At 57.1% G+C, this 17,968-nt stretch overlaps 1 protein-coding gene across 5 annotated transcripts in view; it reads right to left on the bottom strand.

Moving 5' to 3' along the window:
* MEF2D (myocyte enhancer factor 2D) overlaps positions 1 to 15,729 on the bottom strand; it is a 33,158-nt gene extending 17,429 nt beyond the window's left edge. For 2 of the 5 annotated variants that reach the window (XM_046680957.1, XM_046680960.1), the window contains exon 1: positions 15,383 to 15,729. The gene's annotated coding sequence lies outside the window, so the exon portion shown is untranslated. Of the gene's footprint in view, positions 1 to 14,668; positions 14,788 to 15,382 lie in introns of those variants that run through there. The other 3 variants (XM_046680955.1, XM_046680959.1, XM_046680956.1) reach the window with 2 other exon arrangements.
* Between the last annotated feature and the right edge of the window lie 2,239 nt (positions 15,730 to 17,968).

Raw genomic sequence — 17,968 nt, 5'->3', positions numbered from 1 at the left:
ACCCCCCCCGACCAGAGGTCTGTAAATTTTTTCTGTAAAGGGCCAAATAATAACTATTTCAGGCTTTGCAGGCCATACAGTCTCTGTTGTAACTACTTGACTCTGCCAGTGCAGCATCAAAGCAACTGTAGACAACACATAAACAAACGAGGACGGCTGTGCCCCAATAAAACTAGATTTAGAAGAGCAGGCACAGGTCAGATCTGGCCCCTGGGTCACAGTTTGCCGACTCCTGCTCTAGAGGAATGGGCCAGGTCTAGAACCCAAGTTCAGTCAGAGTAGTGCTTCCCAACCCTGTCCACCTTGAAGCACAGAGAGAAAACACAGAGCCTACTGATAAACCAAGGAGGCCACTGGCAGCCAGGGGACGCAGGCACCAGGCAGAGGGATCCCCATCCCAGAACACCTGTAAACCAATCACAGACTACCGAGCCAGGACAAGAAACACTTCCGCACTGTACACCTCCAGGATGGGAGGGGGACCAGGAGTGGGAGCCCAGCCTGGGCCAGAAAAGGTACGCAGTCTCAGGGGTGGACAGTGCCCAAAGAGGGTGGGTGAGCCCTCGGGGACTGGAAGGGCTCAGGGTGGGATGGAGGCATGAGATGACCCCGGGACCCCTCTAGCTCTGTGATTCCAGAGGTAGAGCCTCCTGGGAGATGGTGGAGGGCAGTGAGCATGGAGCCCAAGCTTTCTAAAGCCACTCTGATTGGGTCCTGGGAGGAGTGTGGCCCTCAGAAGTCTAGCCCTCCCCTCTAGAACGCCCCCTCCACACAGCCCCTTCCAGAGACCCCACTGCAGAGTCCAGGAAGGTGGGCTCTCACCTCTCCTGGGCAGAGGTATCCAGGGAGCCTCTGTCTTGACCTCCCCTCTAACCCAGGCAGAGGGGTCACTGGGGTGTTTGATGACAGATATCTGTAATTATGAACCCCCTCCCCAGCCCCCATTTCCAATGGCTGCTCAGCTTCCCTGGAGCCTTTTCAGCTCCACTCAACTGTGGCCCCCAAGGTACCACAGTAGATGCCAAAGTTCAACCTTGGCATCTTGGCCATGGAGGGAAGGGGGAAGGGAGGGCAGGGAATCTATGGACTTGGGAGGAGCCAGGAATACCCCTTCCTACCCTTTCCCATTACCAGGACTGTACCCTGGGCTTCCCCTAGCCCCGGTGGAAAGAAGGCTTCTGCTCTGTCCAGATACCTTCAGAAAACAATGTGCTCCCTCCCTCCACCCCTCACTCTCTCTCTCCAGAGAGGGACCCCAGAATCCTCTTCCTCTCTTCCTTATCCTCAAGGTGCTCCTTGGGCCTCCTACTGTCCCCCCTCACACACTCCCTAGGACAACACCAACACCAGCCCTGCCAGCCCTGAGTGGCTCAGCAGCCACCTCTTTCCTTGCCTGTGACCTCCATCTCTGCCAAACCCCCACCACAAAGGCCTCAGCCCAAGGACTCCAGCTCCCCTGCTTCCCGGTGCAATCCAAAGGCTGTACTTTCTGGAACTGCAGTGGTATGGGCTCAGCAGGGAAGGTGGGGAGGGCACACTGAGGGCAAGGGGGCGCTAAGAAGAGGGCTTTTAAACAGGCCTGGCCTTGACACCCCCCCATCTAGACTGATCAATGCAGTCACTGCTGCACACCCCTGGCTTAGAGCATCTGCCTTACCTCCCTCTCCCATTTCACCGTCTCCCGCTGGCCACCTTTCCTTCGTAAGCGAATTCTTGCTGAGCTGTAAGCTCTATCAGCTCATGGCCAACACCACCTCCTCCTCCAAGTTGGGAGAGAACGCTCTCTCTACTCTCATGAGCCTCAGGAAAGTCATTCCTGCCATCCAACCTCATTCCTTTGGTTCTCCCAATTATGTACTCTCAGAGCATCCTGTTCTTTTCTTTCTAGCACTTACAGTTGTAAATAATTACAATTCTGTGCTTCTATTACATGCCTGGTTCCCAATGAGATGAAGCTTCCTGAGGGCAGGAACCACATTTTTTTTTTTACTACTCTGTCCCCTGTAAGAAAGACCTCAGGAAATGTCTGTTGAAAGGAAGAAATGATTGTTTCATTGTTGAGACCCTGTAAGAAGTCCTTCTTGTTGTCTAACTTGAATCAGTCCTGCTGCAGGACCAGCTCCTCTCACTCTGTCCTCTGTGGAGATAGAACACTTCCTCTCCCAGATGCCCCTGAAGCTTGTCCATTTGGATACCACCTACCCTCTAAACACTGCTGCTACTTCAGTCCTCAACCCTCCCTACCCTCGAGTTGGCTGGTACAGAGGGTGAGACTCTGAAGTCTTCTAAGGAGCAGCCCTGAACACATGGAGATGGAGAGGATGGGGTTGCTTAGGCAACTGTCGCCTGGCAACCAGCTCCCTGGCTGATCTCCTACACCGCCCCCCCACACCCCCGCCTCATGCTGGGGGAGCTGGGATGGGAGAGGGATCAGGGCTGAGAAGATAGGGAAGCCATAGAGGCCCACTGAGCATCCTCTGACAGAGGGAAGTCAGGATTAAAAAAATCTAGGCCCCATCTTTCCCAAGTCTCTGCCGAGGTTGCCCAAAGCACTTTTCCTAACTCCACGTTCCCAGGGCCCCTTCCCCACTGCTGCTCCTACCTGTGCCAACACTGCCACCGGAGGAGGTGCCCTGCCTTGGGCAGTCCTTCCTCCAATCTAACCAGGAGCGCTCCAACAAAGAAGGCTCAGTCTGGACTAATCTCTTTCCCCTTCTGCTATCCATTCTACATTGTTGCAGTGTTTGAAAGCCCTGGGGCAAGAACATGAACTTAGCCTTGACTTTGGAAGGAGTAGCTGGGGCCTGGATGGGCACAAAGGACCCTAAACTGATCCTATCCAAAGTAAGGAGGCCTATCTTGTCCAAGCTTCCCTCCTGCTCAATTAGGGAGGTTTTAATGAACACCTGGACCTCCTTAATTAGCCCTCTGCCTAATTACCTAACCAACTGCCAGGAGCCAGAGGCCTGGGCATCTGTTCTCCAGATGTGAGCCTTTTCTCCCTGGCCTGGCCCCATTCCTCTTCTCCTTTCCAGCCTGCTCCTCCTCTAGGAAGCCCTCCCAGATGACCTGGCTTTTGGCTGCTTCTCCTGGAGCCCAGGGCTTGGGAGGGTTTAGGGCTGGCATGGAGACAGGGGGTTGGTCAGGATGGCCATCCTGAAGGCCCCAGGACCCACCCAATCCTGACCTCAGGCCACAGCTATGACTCCTTGGGCTGGCAGCATCTGTGTCACCAAAAGTACCCCCTCGAAGGCTCTGGCTGCTTCTGATTCACCCACTCAGGGCAGTGCTGGCAGGACAGGGTTGGGCAGGGTGGCCCTCCTGGGGGGTGGGGCTTGGGGGCAGGCAGAGGCAGGGCCTTCTACAACGATGACAACGATGGAGACAGAATGAGCAAAGAGGGAGGGAGGATGGCAGCTGGGCTGAGCCCCAGAGAGCCAGGCTCAGGCCCACTTTCTGCAGAGAAGGGTGGTTGCAGAGAAGCCTCAGCAAATGGAGAGCAGAGAGGACGCAGGGTAGGAGGCTCATCAGAAAACACCCTTGACAAGGAAGGGCTGAGGGAACCAGAGCTGGGGAGATCCAGAAGGATCCCCCTGGACAGCTATTGTTCCAAGCAGGGCTACAGACCCAACTGGAACCTGTGGGTCGTATTTACATGTAAACGAGGTACAAATAATATACCAAAGGTACCCTAAAGGGGTCTTGGTTTGGAGGGGGTAAAGGAGAAGAAACAGGCCCCTGCCTCCCGCAATGTAACACCTCTTGGTACCTGAGCAATATTCAAACCATTCTCGGGTTTCAGAATGATGCTATCTCAGTTCCTGTGTGAGGGTGGCCTGGGGCCAGTGGGGAGAGTTGGGGGGAGAGGTCAGGGCGGCCTCCTGGAGCTGCAGCTGCAGCAGGGCGGCCCTTCCTGGGGAGGTGCAGGAGCCGTGCCTTCCAATGGCTGGCCTCCACCCCCTTTCCGGCTGTAGGCAGGGCAGTACCGACCACCCTTCTCCCCTGCACCCTCCCACCCATATCCACCTTCTGTCCCAGAGGCTCAGAGGAACTGCAGGGCATCTGCTTTCAGAGCTGCCATACCAGCACAGGCCAAAATGGAGCAGATGCCCAGAGAGGCTGAGTGAGCAGCCCCCCATCACAGAGCAACGGGGCTTCAACCCTGCTCTTCCACACAGTGAGAAAGGCATCTCTCATTAAGCAGCCCTTCATCCCTCCCTCCCAGGCTGCTCCAGGCTGCAGGCTGTGGACTGGAGGAGAAGGCAGGAGGCGCTGGAGACAGCTGTCATCCCTCCTCCCGCCCCTTCCCCGTGGCTGGGCTGCAGGGCATGAAATAAGCAGCAGGCGCTGGGGGAGGGGGTGACAATCCAATCCACCTGTCACCCCCACAGTCAGGCGGCCTCAAGCAGTCTGCTCACTAACGAGGGAGGAGGCGTGGGTGAGGCAGACATGAGGGGGGTGGCAGAGGGGGACAGACACACAAACACAGGAAAGGAGACAGAGAAAAGAGGCAGAGAGGCCAAGAGGAAGGCAGAGTGTGGGGCAGAGGCAGAGACGGACAAGGAAAGGGTCAGATGAGAGGGAGAGAGAGAGACCAGATAGAGACAAAGATTCAGAGAGAAACAGGTAGAGAACAAGAGACAGGTGCAACAGCTGCTCGCAGAACCCTGAGGCTAGGCCGGGCGTGGGCATAACTTGACAGGACACCAACCCTGCCCTCTGAAAACTTGCAGTCCAGCCAAGAGAGACAAAGGAAGGCCAGGTCCCATCTAGGGCGAGGGCAAGGAGAGGCAAGGGGCCCTTGGGGACCTGGACTGGGCCTGGGATGGAGCATCTCCCCAAGCCTGAGGGCAGGCCCCGAGAGCTGGCAGAGGTGAGCACAGGCCTAGGGCCTCTTAATCCCCTGGGAACGGCCCCCACTCCCAGCCCACCCCCACGGCTCACAACCTTCCTAGTCACTCTCTGAAGCACAGCCCTCGGACCTCTTCCCTCTAAGCAAAGACACACGCTGAGGAGCTCTGGAAGACGGGGTGGGAAGGTGAACTCAGCGACTACCCCCCAAACACAGAAAGATGGGGCCCAGGCAAGAGGGCCCTGGGGTACACACAGGGAGCCGTTCCTTCACAAACACTGTACTGGCCCCGAAGTGGGGGCATCACCCCTCCGAAGTCTGAGCGAAGGCAGTGCTGGAGTCTCACACTAACCCCCCTCCCCAGCCTGGTCCCCACCCACTGTTCCCCGGCTCCTTCTTCCACTCCATTCTCTCTGCCCCCTCCCCCATGGCAGCCTCTTTTCATTCACCCCAGAGTTCTTCTGGGGTCTGCTCTCAAAGGCGCAGGCAGGTCCCCATCCCTGATCCTCCTCCCTTCGAAGTTCTGTTGGCAGGCTCACTTCTCAAACCCCTGGTTCCCACCATCTTCCCCTCCCTCGGGGACTCCCCTCCCCCAGCCCAGCAGCCTCAGGGTTGGGCAGGGGCTATTTTTAGCCTGGGCACTGAGCTAATTTTAACTCACCGACAAGGGACCTGGGGGCGGGCTGTCAGGCTGGGGGGAGGGAGGGAAGGACCAGTCCAGGAAAGCTGAACCTGGGGCAGGGGTGGTCTTGGGCCCCAGGCACCCCAGGACCACAAGTGGAGGCAGGCACCGCAGCCTCAGCTTAAGGAACAGGAATTGAGGTGCCAAGAGGAGCACCAGTGTGGGGAGCAGGGCTGGGAGCCCTCCCTCCAGCTTCCGCTGGACAACTCTCTCAAGCCCCACCCTAGGCTTCCCGCCCTCTTCTCCTTGGCAAATCTCCTGGGACGGGGTCATCCTGTTCTCTGCCCAGGAGATGCCTCTCCAGTGAGGGTCTGGCTCCTGAGCCTCCTCTACTGCTTCCCCACCCCAGCTTGTCCTTCCTGTAGTCTAGCTCTCATCCTTCCTGTAGCAGCTGTGAGGTTGTTTGCCTCCCTACAGAGGGAGCAGCCAGCCCCCCAGCCAGGCTCCAACACCTCCCACCCCAGGCTCTGGCCTTCCCCTCTGGCCTCTGGACTGGCTCCTAGGAACCCCTCCCAACCCCCGCAAGTTCCTAGAGCCACCCAGCTTGATCTCAGGAAGAATTTGGGGGCAAGAGGAGATTGAGTCCTAGTAGAAAAGAGATGGGTGAAGTAGAGCAATGAATAGCCTGGGGAAATATGGGGGTCCGGGAGGGATTCAGGATGCCTGGGTCTAGTCCCTACTCTGGCCCCAACTCACTGTGTGACCTTGAATAAGTCACTGCCTCCTCCTCCCTCCAGGCTTCACCTCACCGGCCAGTACAGTGGGTGGGTGGAGTGGACTAGGTACCCAAGTGCCCTTACAGCCCAGAAATTTGGTTCCTGTGCTCTTTAGAGAGGCCCAAAGGAAGGGAGAGCAGGGCTATGATTCTCTGGAGAGGTAACAGAAGAGATGGCCGGTTGGGTTCACTGTCCTTCAGCTTGAGGGGGAAGGCAATGTGGAGGCCAGAAGAGAGTGGAGAGGGGCTGATGAAGACAGAGGTGCTTTCTAAACAGTAACCCCCACAACAGACGGCCAAGGGGTGACAGAGGCTCGTGGTCAGCTGAGGCAGGTGCCAGGTGGGGCACACAAGGCCCTGGCAGCAGAGCTTCAGCCATCCCAATCTCCTCACACACCTGGAATGCCTGTCAGACCCAAGGCTTGAGGTCTTGCTTCTGGTTACTGAGTGGCCACTGGCCCAAGGTCAATGTCATGGTCATTAGTGGGGCCAGTTCTGGAACCCAAGCCTGAGCCTTGCTTCATGATCAGTAATGACTCACTACTACTCATTTGCATGGGGATTTGCATAGTGTCTCTGACCTTATTCCATCAGGCTCAACTTCCCATTCCAGGACCTGGGCCACCGCCACTCAGCATCCCTAGGTACTCAGGGACCCCAAGCAGCGTTCTTGGTACCTCAGGCCTCCAGTGCCATTCTTCTCCTCCAGAAAGCATGTCTGAATTGATAAATACCCCCAGGAGTATCATCTTTCTAGAGCTTTCAGTCCAACTGGTCATCCTCTCCCGTCTAGGTCCCCTGTCCAGGAAGGGAAGTGGGCGGGGGAAGGTGAGATTATGAGGAATAAGCAAGCACTGCAGCCAAGGAGTTCGATAAATTCCTAGGGTGAAGTGTGATGGCTCCACAGTGATGCTGCCTGGGGCTCCACAGCAGAAAAGCCTCATTCCCCTCCTTAGCGCCGAGGGTGGGGCGGCAGCAGGATGGGAGTGGGCTGTGCTTTCCTTCTACCTCTGTTCCCACTTCTAAAATCCACTCGTGAGAGCGCAAAATGAGGGGAAACGGCCTCGTACGGCAGGCAGGATATATGCAAGACTACAGAGAAGACTTCCCAGGTCTGAGTTCTTGGCCTCAAATTAGCCGCTGGGGCTCAAATTTGCTTTGTTAGAAGTCACCCAACCCAGCATGGGCAGCCGGTAACATTTGGGAGAGCACGGGAGCCCTGGCATTACACTCCAACCAATGGGAGCAGGAAGACAACCAGTCCCCTGCCTACCTTGAAGAGGTCAAACTGACCTCCGCTTGTCCAGTTGTAGTATCTACACCTCCAGCCATACCCTCTGAAACAATGGAGCCCAGCAGTGGTCTCCTTTCCTGGGAAGTCCTTCCTGCTATCTAACCACCATCCCTCCTACTGCAGCCAACCCTTATATTGCAACCTAAGCCCATGTCAGTCATGTGGATGAGAGTGGTGGACAGGGGCCCCTGGCTATTCGAAGCCTTGACTGAGGAGAGGTGGGGGCGGTTGGGACGGTTAGTGTGTCACCTTCCACCTCCCCACCCAACTTCCCTCTGGGGTCTCAGGAGACAGAAGTGAAAGTGGCAGCTGGGGCCTTGGGGGCGGGTCAGCTTAAGAGCCGTTGGGGTGAGTATACTGCTACCAGTGCTGGGTCTGGGCTACTTGCCATTGCAGCAGGTGGGCTGATGGTTAGATCAGGGGAGGGACTTCCCATGGAAATGAGGGCATGGGGCAACTATGGAGTGTGGGCCAAAGGAAAAGCAGGCTCAGGGAAAAAGTGGAGAAAAGCAGGCAGTAGACAGTCTCAGAAGGGCATTCCCTTTCAGGGCAGTGGTTTGTCCCCTTGTTTAAAGAGCAAGATTCTTTCTTCCCCACAGAACAGGGGCATGGCTGCTTTGGCTGAAGCAGATGAAAGGGGTCTGGGCCCTGACTGCTGGGAGGTGAGGGCAAGGAGAGAGGGCAGGGGGCCCCCTGAGGCCTGGGCCTTCAGACTGGACAGCACCAATGCTGATGGCAGAAAAGGTGGAGGATCAGAATGTGAAGTGTCCACCTACAATTACAGCCAGGGGGGTGAAAGAGGCCAATCCAATCAGGGAAAGCAAATCCTCCTAGAGACATCATGACCTCAGGAAGCCACGGAGGATTTAAAGGGGCAGCTGAGGGCAGTGGCCAGGTCTCCTTCTGACTCGAAGGACAGTCCTCCAAGCCCCTGGCAGGGGAGGGCAGGCAGTGCGGCTGCGTGGGCCTGCTGAGGCGGCCAGCCAGGCAGCTCTTACAGGATTAGCTTGCTGCTTTCAGGAAAGGTGCCAGGTGAAGCTAAGATGCCCAGCCAGATGGAAGGGGGCCGGGCGGCCGGCTTGGTGGGGGTGGGTACCTGCACACAGCTATACAAATACTCACCCCCAGATTTGATTTGTGCCCCTCACCAACACCCAGCTCCTCACTCTTTCCTGAAGACACTGTGCAAAGAGCCCTCTGATTTCTGCCACCTAGCACCCCTGCCCACCAAGCTTGCTCTGCCGTTTCTATGACCTGGAGCTGTCCTTCCTCTGAGTGGGAAGTCCTCCCTGTTGTCTACTCTCAATCCTTCTGCTATACTTTACAACCAGGGCCCCACCCCAGGGAGCAGGTGAGGGGCCAGGAGGTTCCTCCTTTCCCCTCCCTGTCAGCTCCCCACCCCCTGGACTGACAGGTGGGGGAGACAAGAGAGAGCAGCTGTGCCAGGACACCTGTCCCCACCCAGTCAGCCGGGGCCCCACAGGCCTGCCATGGGGTATGCAAAGGGGAGTCAGCAGAGAGGCAGGCAGCTGTGGGGGCAGGAGGAAAGGGGCTCAGAGGTCAAGGAGAGATGTGACTGAGAAGGCCCGAAGCACCTCTTTGAGATCAGCCCTTCCTCCTGGTCTACCCCCAACCATTGTCCCTCACTGAACACAGAATACACACATGCTTCGAAAGGAAAAACTCCGGGTGCGAGGTCATCTGCTCCATCCCCTTGTCTCCATGTCACTTGATCCAACTGGAGTGGGGAGATTCCACAAAAAGGAAGAGACCGACCCCTCCTCTCCCCACCTACACCCACTCCCACCGTAAGTTTTCCCTTGAGGATTGGGGATGAGCTCCCTCTTATTCCTTGTGCTCCCAACCCTCAACCCCAAGTATTTGCTGGCGGGGTGGGGGTGGGGAAATCATGAGGAGTAAGAAAGCACGCAGCCAGAGGGATTTGGTAAGACTCATGGGGCGAAGTGTGGAGGGGGTAGGTTCGGAGACAAGGAGACAGCTGGCTGGGGAGGGCAGGGCTGGGCTCTGCTTCCCAAGCCCATCCCAGGGTCAGACTGAGCCCCAGACCTGGAGGTCTCCTCAGGCCTCCCCAGCCCCCCTCCACACCAAGTCCTTACCCAGGGACCTTGACTTCACCCCACCTTCTGGGTGGCTGCCTTAGCAGGCAAGTCCTAGGCCTTGACATTGGGCTGGAGCTGATGTCTGGAAGAAAGGATGCACCCCCTTTCTAAGCACCCACTCTGAGTTGAGCACCATACATTTTCCCACTGAACCTCCTTCCTTTCCTAATGAGGAAGGAGGTTCCTTTTCTCTCTTTCATAGAAATGGAAACCAACTCAGAAACAGGCAGGGACTTGCCCAAGGTCACCCGAAATAAGTGGCAGAGGTGGGCTGACTCCTCAGCACACTGCTTCCCCGCGTGACCTGGACTGAGAGCAGGCAGGGTCTCCCTCCACCAGAGAGTTACAGCACATTCCTTCCATGGCAGATCCCCTAATTTCTGAGCCTGGGAAACTCGTATCAGCCATGCCTCTTGCCTTCAGACAAGCCCAGGACTCTTGTGGCTCAAGTCGTCCCACTCTAGTCTCGCTCCTCATCCATCTGAGGTGGTAGCTCAAGGGGTACTAACGGGTACGCAGGAGGGGTCCCTGAGTGCCATCCGTTCCTGCCTTCATACCGCTGCTTTGGGGGCTTTCTCCCATGGCGGTCAATCAGAAGACAACACGTTCTCAGGGAACTGAAGCACACCCCCCTCAATTTGCCACCAAACCCTAATCCTCTGCCTTCTGCAGGGAATCCTACTAGGTTAGCTCTTTCCTTCAGCAAATCCTCCTCCTTCCCCCGGACCTCCTTTCCCAGTGCCCCAGCTGCAGGGCAGAATCCTTCCCCCAACCCCAGACAGAAGCCCTTAACATCTCCTAACTGAGAAAGCTTGAGCAAGTCACTTAAATCTGACTCAGTCGCCCCAAACATAAAAAACAGTTGTGGAGAGAAACAAATGAGCCTCCATACGTTTCCATGCCTAGTACGGAGCTTGGCACACAGGGGCACAGCAAATGGAAGTTTCCTTCCTCCAGTCCCCAGGGACCTCGAAAGTTCTAGTTTTGGGTCTCCAAAGTATATCAGAAAACAGGGAGAGTGGGGCACTGCCTGAGACTGAAGCTCTCTTCACCAGGGGTCAAAAACAGCTCCTTCTCTATATGCTTCCCTGGTCTGCCCAACTCCTACGGGAGTGGCCAGAGCACCCCGCCAGAGGCACCACGCCAAGGTCAGTGACCAGGCCTGGAGCCCAGAGCCTCCTGGGAGGGTGAGTTTAAATGAGTAAATATGGTCCCGCCTGGGTGTGGCCAGCAACAGGCCAGAGTTGCGGACAGGCCCCTCCCCTCCCAGCCCACAGCAGAAGGGAGAGACAGCAGGTACAAGGGCCTGCCCTCCCCAAGGCTATCGGGGTCCTGGGCAGAGTCAGTGAATGCATCCGTCTGTCTCCACACCTGGCCAGAAGCTGGGCCAGGCTCTCAGGAAGGGCAGGCTGTAGCAGCAGCCTCAGGAAAAGGAAAAGTCAGATGCAAAGGGCCTTGGGGATCACCCAGGCCAGGGATCTGCCCCAAAATGCCTGAGGGCGCAGATGCAATCTGGACACCTCAGAGTGGCCTCGCTCCTCAGCGTGAGTGGGGAGGGCAACAGAGTCGAGTGACAAACCACCAAAACACCCAGGTGCTCTGATCACCATGAGGCTGGCGAAACTCCTGTACGTCTAGAAAGCTGACTTACCCAAGGACACATGGTTGCTGAGGGGCAGAGGCAGGCTGGGCCAGGGCCACAGAGAGGAATAAATGAGGGGAACTGTAAGGGGTAGTGATGGAAGTCAGCCAGGGCTTCTCAACTTACGAGCCATGCTTTAGGCCTGCCCGTCTGTGGTCTAACCTCAATCCCTCCTGCTGTAGCCAAGCCTCCTTTCTCCAGAGCTCTTGCATGCCCTTCGCCTTCTTGCCTCCAGTCTCCCCACCCTATCCCCAGTCTCCAATCCTTTAATCATCTTTGCCATTCACTACCCCTCCCCCCACCCCCCACAGAGTGGCAGCTGCTCCGGGGGTGTCTACACACCGGTGTGTATGCGCCACACACCTTCATGCATGTGTGCCACCACGAAATGCCGTGGACCTGCCAGGTGCATCTGCGCATGCCAGCCTGCACAGACATCCACCCAGCCCCCACAGCTCCAGAAGACTTTCAGCCCCAGGCAGGGGGAGAGAAGAGAAAATAAATATTCCAGGAGCCAAAGAGCACCATCTCTGCTAGGCCAATGTTCAAGGCCTTTCAGCAGAGCCACCAAGAGCCACCAGAGAAGAAAGTGCTTTGAGATCCCCTTCTTTTCCAGGCCAAGTTAGAGCCATTTCTCTCTTTCCCATCTAGCCCCACTGGGAAGTTCTTCTTGAAGTCTAAGTTCCATTCTGCCTGCTGCAATTGTGGACAGACAAGGTAACATCAACCACAACACAGTAAGGTGTCCAGCTTCCAGAACAGAGCTACTAGTACCTAACACCTTCCCCTCCCCCGCATAAGTAAGTCACCAAACTGGGACAGAACAGACGGTTGGCCAGACTCTGGCCCCATGACTGGCTCATAAAAGCCACCAGCAATTACAGTGATGCTGAGGCTATGCCAGCCCTGACACCATCTCCTCCTTCCGTGTAAAAGGGAGATAATTGCCTCAAACCAGTTGGCCTCTGAGAGCCTGGCAAGTCCCAGCCATGGTCCCAAGTGGTGGGGAGACCCCACCACCACATGCCATAAGACCCAGAATCTGACCCTGATGATGGGTGACAGGCCCACGTCTGATCCTCATACCCACTGACGGAACCAGGGTGAACACCAACTGTGACTTCTGCCGGCACAAGAGGTCGAGGCCTCTATTACCCACCGCACCAAGTCTTTTTCTCCAGTAAGGCCACCACCCTCCGGACTAGAGCGGCAGACAAGCAGGGGCCTGGCTCCAAACACAACTAGGGAAATGCTGGACCCACCCATTTGTCCCTGCCTCCCCTTGCCCACAGAGGTACAGAGTGGGTGGCAAAGTGTTCAACACAGGGCCCGCCCACACCAGGCCACGGTAAGCACTGAGATTCTGGACCCAGTGCCAACCAGGGAGGGCAGGGGGCCCAGCTGGCCAGAAGGAAAAGGTTGACACGACGAGCAGAGGGCCAGGCCTCTCTGAGGGCACGAGGGCCAGGGAGGCCCACAGCAGAGAGACCTTCCCAGGGCAGGGTCAGAGGAGGAGGGTGGGCGGGGCTAGGTCACAATGAATGATGGTCTAATCCCAAGGCCTCCTCTCCCCTGTCCCCCTCAGGGGCCAGGGGGCCTCTCCCAGCCTCCTTGCTAATGATCCTCCAGCCCTCCACCTGGGGAGTCTACCTTCTGGCTTCTCCCCCCCATCATACCTCCCAGGAAAGACCCAGGGAAGATTTTAAAAAAACAACAAAAACCTGCTGGGGAGAGATTATATAACAGCAGCCAGAAAGACTATCATATCTCCCAGCCTATGAGAAGAGCCAGGAGCCAAGAGGGGCAGAGCTGGGAAGCCCCAGCCCCTTCAGCCCAGGAGCAGCGGGTACAGTGAGGTGGACAATGGGCAGCACCGGCTCCCTTCCAAGTCCTCCACTACTCTGTTCCAGGCATTGGGCACAGCAGACAGAAGCTCTAGCCCAATCTCCCCTGCCCATCCTCCAACACACGGGTTATGAAGCTCTCTGACTGGGTCCTGCTTCTCCCCTTGGACCAGGGCCTCCAAGACTAAGGACTGTGTCTTTCTTCCTATGGTCTCTCCTACTATGAAGCTGTGCCTGAAAGAGCAGTGGTGGGGCTAAAGTTCTAACACAGATTTGCTGTGTGATCTCAGGTAAAAAGCTCAACCTCTCTGGTCTCTAAAGGAACATGCGTGAAAGATCCTCCTTTCCCCAGAAAAACCACACTCCTCCCCTTACAAATATACATGCACATACATTCATATACACACACATATACAAACACATATGAGGTGTGTTGTTGGGGGAGTGAGCAGAGGAGTTACAACAAAGAGAATCTGATCACTGAGACCCAAGGGTCCAAATGCCTGTGTTGGGGCAAATGGGGAAAGAGTTACACATAAGCTCCAGTGTCCCCCCCATCACCCCATCTAAACAGGTCCTCAGCAACCCTCACACTGATCCCACCCCACCCCCATCTCCTGTCCAACACACTGGGAAACCACAGGAAGGAAATTCATTCCCAGGCAGGCCGTGGGAGCTGGGACAGCCAGGCTAAGTCCTGGGGCGGGTGTGACCCAGCGGCCACAAGCGGGTAGACATCTGTGAACACTGCCATGTGCCTTTTCAGTGCTCTCTGTGGCTACTGAGACTTCCTTGTTGGGGGGCTGGAGGGGAGTGGGAGGTGGACAGCTTCCTAACTTCAAAACACCCAATCTCACGCTGGCCTGAGCGCCCCTGCTATCTCCAGGCCAGAGCAGCCCAAGGTCACCGCCCCAGACGGCGAACTTCCCATAGTCCAGGCTGGCCCCTGAACTGCCTAGGAGACCCACTGAAAGCACAGGGGAGAGGGGCATTTGGTTTCCCCCAAACCAAAGAAACCAGGCCTACGAGGGGACCTCAAAAGTGGGGCTGGGTGCAGGGCCGGGGAGAAAGGATCCACCCACTGTACCCTCCCCCAACCCATCAACAATGCACCGCTTAAGGGGAGGCAGAGAGTACCTCCCACTCAGAAGGACAAACCTGGGATAACCTAGTCAGCGGCACCGAGCGTGCCCACACCCAGGAGCCCTCCTTTATGGGGAGAGACCTCTGGAGGTTGCTGAGAGGTCAGTTTGAATCGGGGGGAGGGAGGCCCTTTCCCCAAACCCTGTAAGACCCAAATCTCATGGGATGTGGGCTGGCACTGGGGTGAGAGACTAGAGGCATTTGAGTCTCCTTGGCCCTCCCTACCCAAAAGCCCCCCCCAACATCCCCTCGACCCCCACTCCCAGCCCCGTTCAGCCTGCCATAGGTGGAGAGAGGGAGTGGAGAACTCTTGCCCAGATGCTGAACAGCTGCAAACTTCTGGCCGGGGGTTCTTCAGCTGGGGCTGCTGACAAACCAGATCAAGGGTCTCAGAAGCGAGCTAGGAGGTCCCAAGGAAGGGTCCTGTGGTGTCCACCTCCGTGGTGACTCTGCGTCCCAACTCCACAGGCACCCGGCAAACCCGGGCCCCGGACGCACACACCCTCACGCACCCCAACCCACCACCCCGGTGTCATCTGAACAACATCCCCCCTCCCTCCCCCGCTTCCCAAACAGCTGCGGCTCCCCCCGCCCCCACCCTCCCGCCGCCCTCCCAGGCCCCCTTCTGCACCATTTCGGGCCAAGGAGGAGGGAACAGGCGGCGCTGGGAGGGAGAGGGAGGGAGGGCCGGCTGTTAAAATGTCAGTAGCTCCCGGCTGTCACCGGAGACCCCCTCTGAGGATGGCACCCCTTCCCAGACCACTCGGAGGCCGTCGTAACCCCCAGACACCAACAGACCGGCGCGCCCCCAAGCCGCCGGTGCCCACCCCGACCCCAACACCTAAGGGAATACAGCCCACTTCACTTATCCCTCACAGCCGACTCCCTAACACAAACAAACAGTCCTCATGTAATCTCCCACCAACGCCGCAAGACAACACAGCCCGCTCCGCGAGTTCCTCCCAGCCCAGGAGGCCACCCCATCCCACCCCTCAGGGGGACGGTCTAGACCACCCTCCACCCCAACCCCAGGACGGGGTGGGGGAGGGGGCCTCTTAAAGCGGCAGGAGCATTATTTTTCTCTACTCACCGGCCCCGCTGGGAGAAGGGGGGGGTGTCACGGCTGGGAGGGGGTAGCCCTCGCCCCTAGTCCGGGAGATCTTCAACACCGGGAAGCCGAAGATCCGGGCGGGGGGAATAATAAATGAGGCTGGCGTCCGCGCGGGCCCTGGGCGGCGCCGGGGGGCCTGGGCCCCCTTCGTGGGCACGGGGGTAGGCAGGCGGGCGGCGGTCAAGCAGGGGACCGGGGCCGAGCGCCCGAGCTGCCTCGGCTGTTGTTGATATTTTGCTTCCTTCCTCCTTTCGGGCTCCAAAGGTAACTCCTCCAGCCCCCGGGAGTCGAGGCCGACGTAGGCACAGCTCAGCCTAGCTTGAGGGGTGGGGGGACAGGGGTGATGGACAGGCGGGGGGGCCAATGGGAGGAAGCTGTGGGGGCGGAGGGGCGGGGCCGGAGCAGGGGCGGACCTGGAGGACGCGGCCCCGCCCCTCGCTTCCCTCGGGCCGGCCGGGCCCGTCCGGGTCGGCCCCCACCCCACCGCCCTCCAAAGCTAGGCTGCAGCGCCGGGAGCGGCAGATCCCTCCGCCAGCCGGGAGGGAGGGAGGAAGGGACGGAGCCAGGCGAAGTAGGGAGGCGAGACCCAGAGGCCTTTAAAGGGATCGGCCCGCGCCCGTGCTGCCCCTCCGAGCTCGCCGGACGGCCGCCCGGCACTGCTGCCACCACGCGCTCAAGGAGGTCCTTTCCGGGGAGGCTCCGCGGGCTCCGTGCACACTCTCCCAGACACACGTTATCTCGACGTCCCCACCTTCCTCCCGCCAAGCCCCCAGAGAGTTGGGAGGTGGGAGTCGAAGTAGATAAATTAAGGGTAGACACTAAGTGGGGAAAAGATTCCATCTCCTCCACTTAGTGTGTGCCGAAGCCTCACTGAAAGGGACATGTTCATTTCTGGGGAGTTACCTGGGGAGCTCGTTTGCTCCCTCTACCTGTGACAGGCCCCCTCCCCTCCCAGGGCCCGGCTCGGCAGACGCCCAGCAATTTAAAGCTACAGCTCATACTTGTAGGGTGACCTAATCCCCAGTGCCTGCGGCCCCAGAGCACTTACAGCCGAGGGGGGCAATTTAAAGGGGCGGGACCCTAATTTCTCCCAGCGTAGGAAACGCCCAAAAGCATTTTGTTAAAGAAGCAGTAGTAGCTCTTTGAAAAACATTAAAATTTAAAATTCTGGTTGTCCCAGGGTGTGGTGAATCTTTCTGTGTCCTAAGCAGGAGTGTAGGGGCTGTGCCTACTGGACAAATGTCCCGTCACCTTTGCTCTCTCGCATCACTGTTAACCTCCAAGTCCTGCTGCTTTCTACCTGGAGGTTGAGGAAATGATGGAATCTAGCTTAGATCTCAAAGAACCTTGCAGAACAGAAGGGCACTCAGTTCTTCACACACCCTGATTTCTATCTGGCTGGGTCTGAGTTACTGAACAAAAACTGATTCTGGGTCAAATGCCGAAGAGACTATTATATACAGAGAGAGGCAGCATGTCGTGGTGATTAGAAGCATCAACTTTGGAGTAGTCAAGTTGCCTTGGTTCAAATCCTTATTCCACCATTTGTTAACTAAACACAGGCACATTATTTAACTTCCCTGTACCTCATGATCCTCACGGGGAAAAAGGGAGATGGGGATAATAGTACCTAACTCATATATTTGGTGTGAAAATTAAATTAGTTCATAGAAGTAGATTGCTTAGAACAGTGCCTCATGCTGCATTATAATAACTCAAGGGCTGGACTTGCAAAGACACCTTTAGGCCCATTATCCTATACAAGCCTCAAAGGAGGCAAGTTCAGTGGAATTGCTCTGCAAATAGGTTGAAGGCTTGTCTTGTAGTCCTAAGACCAGAAGCCAGCAGACTCCTATTTCCTTGGCCTCAGTTTCCAACCCTTCCACCTGGCCCCTCCCTCAGGAAACCTGATTTAAACAGTGTCCCACTTTGTCCCCAAATGTAGCTTCTCAGTTGCCCACTGGATCTGGGAGATGGGGCCCCAGCACCAGACAATGTCAGCATTCCTTGCCAGGCAGGGCTAACTTGCCTGAAGGACTTCAGGGTAGGCAGGGGGAGCCATCTGCCCCGTCCCCAAGGACTCTGAGAAGAACAGAGCCTTGTGCCAGGCCTGGGGCTTTGGAAGTAGCAGGATGGGAAAGTGCCCCCCCTCCCTCAAGTGGGGAACCTCCCCTCACTTGTGGCCTCTATTTTTAGTGCTTCCCCAGGCTCTAGCTGGAGAAACCGTTTAGTCATCAGGGTGTTTATTTTCCGGCTGTTTCCGACGTCGGGAAAGCAGAATGTTGAGACTGGAGAGATCCAGGGCTGCTGGAAAAGACTTCTTACGAATAGGCCTGGGAACTCAGCCTTCAGACCACTGGGTCCCAGATCACAGAAAAAAAACAAAGTGGGCAGGGGGGCAGCCAAGCCCGCAGGAGACCAAGAGAGCTGAGTTCCCAGCCTGCCCCTAGTTTTGAGGCTCTCCAAGCCAGAGACCCCTCTGGCCCCAGCTCCACTTGAAGGATTCACTCCCAAAACCTAAGCAGCCCCAGAACAAATTCTTTCCCAGGGCTAATTCCCAGAAAC

This window comes from Equus quagga, chromosome 13, assembly GCF_021613505.1.
Source record: "Equus quagga isolate Etosha38 chromosome 13, UCLA_HA_Equagga_1.0, whole genome shotgun sequence".
Classification (NCBI taxonomy): domain Eukaryota; kingdom Metazoa; phylum Chordata; class Mammalia; order Perissodactyla; family Equidae; genus Equus; species Equus quagga.
The sequence above is the reverse complement of the archived record's forward strand: the minus strand, read 5'-3'. Positions and strand labels throughout refer to the sequence as shown.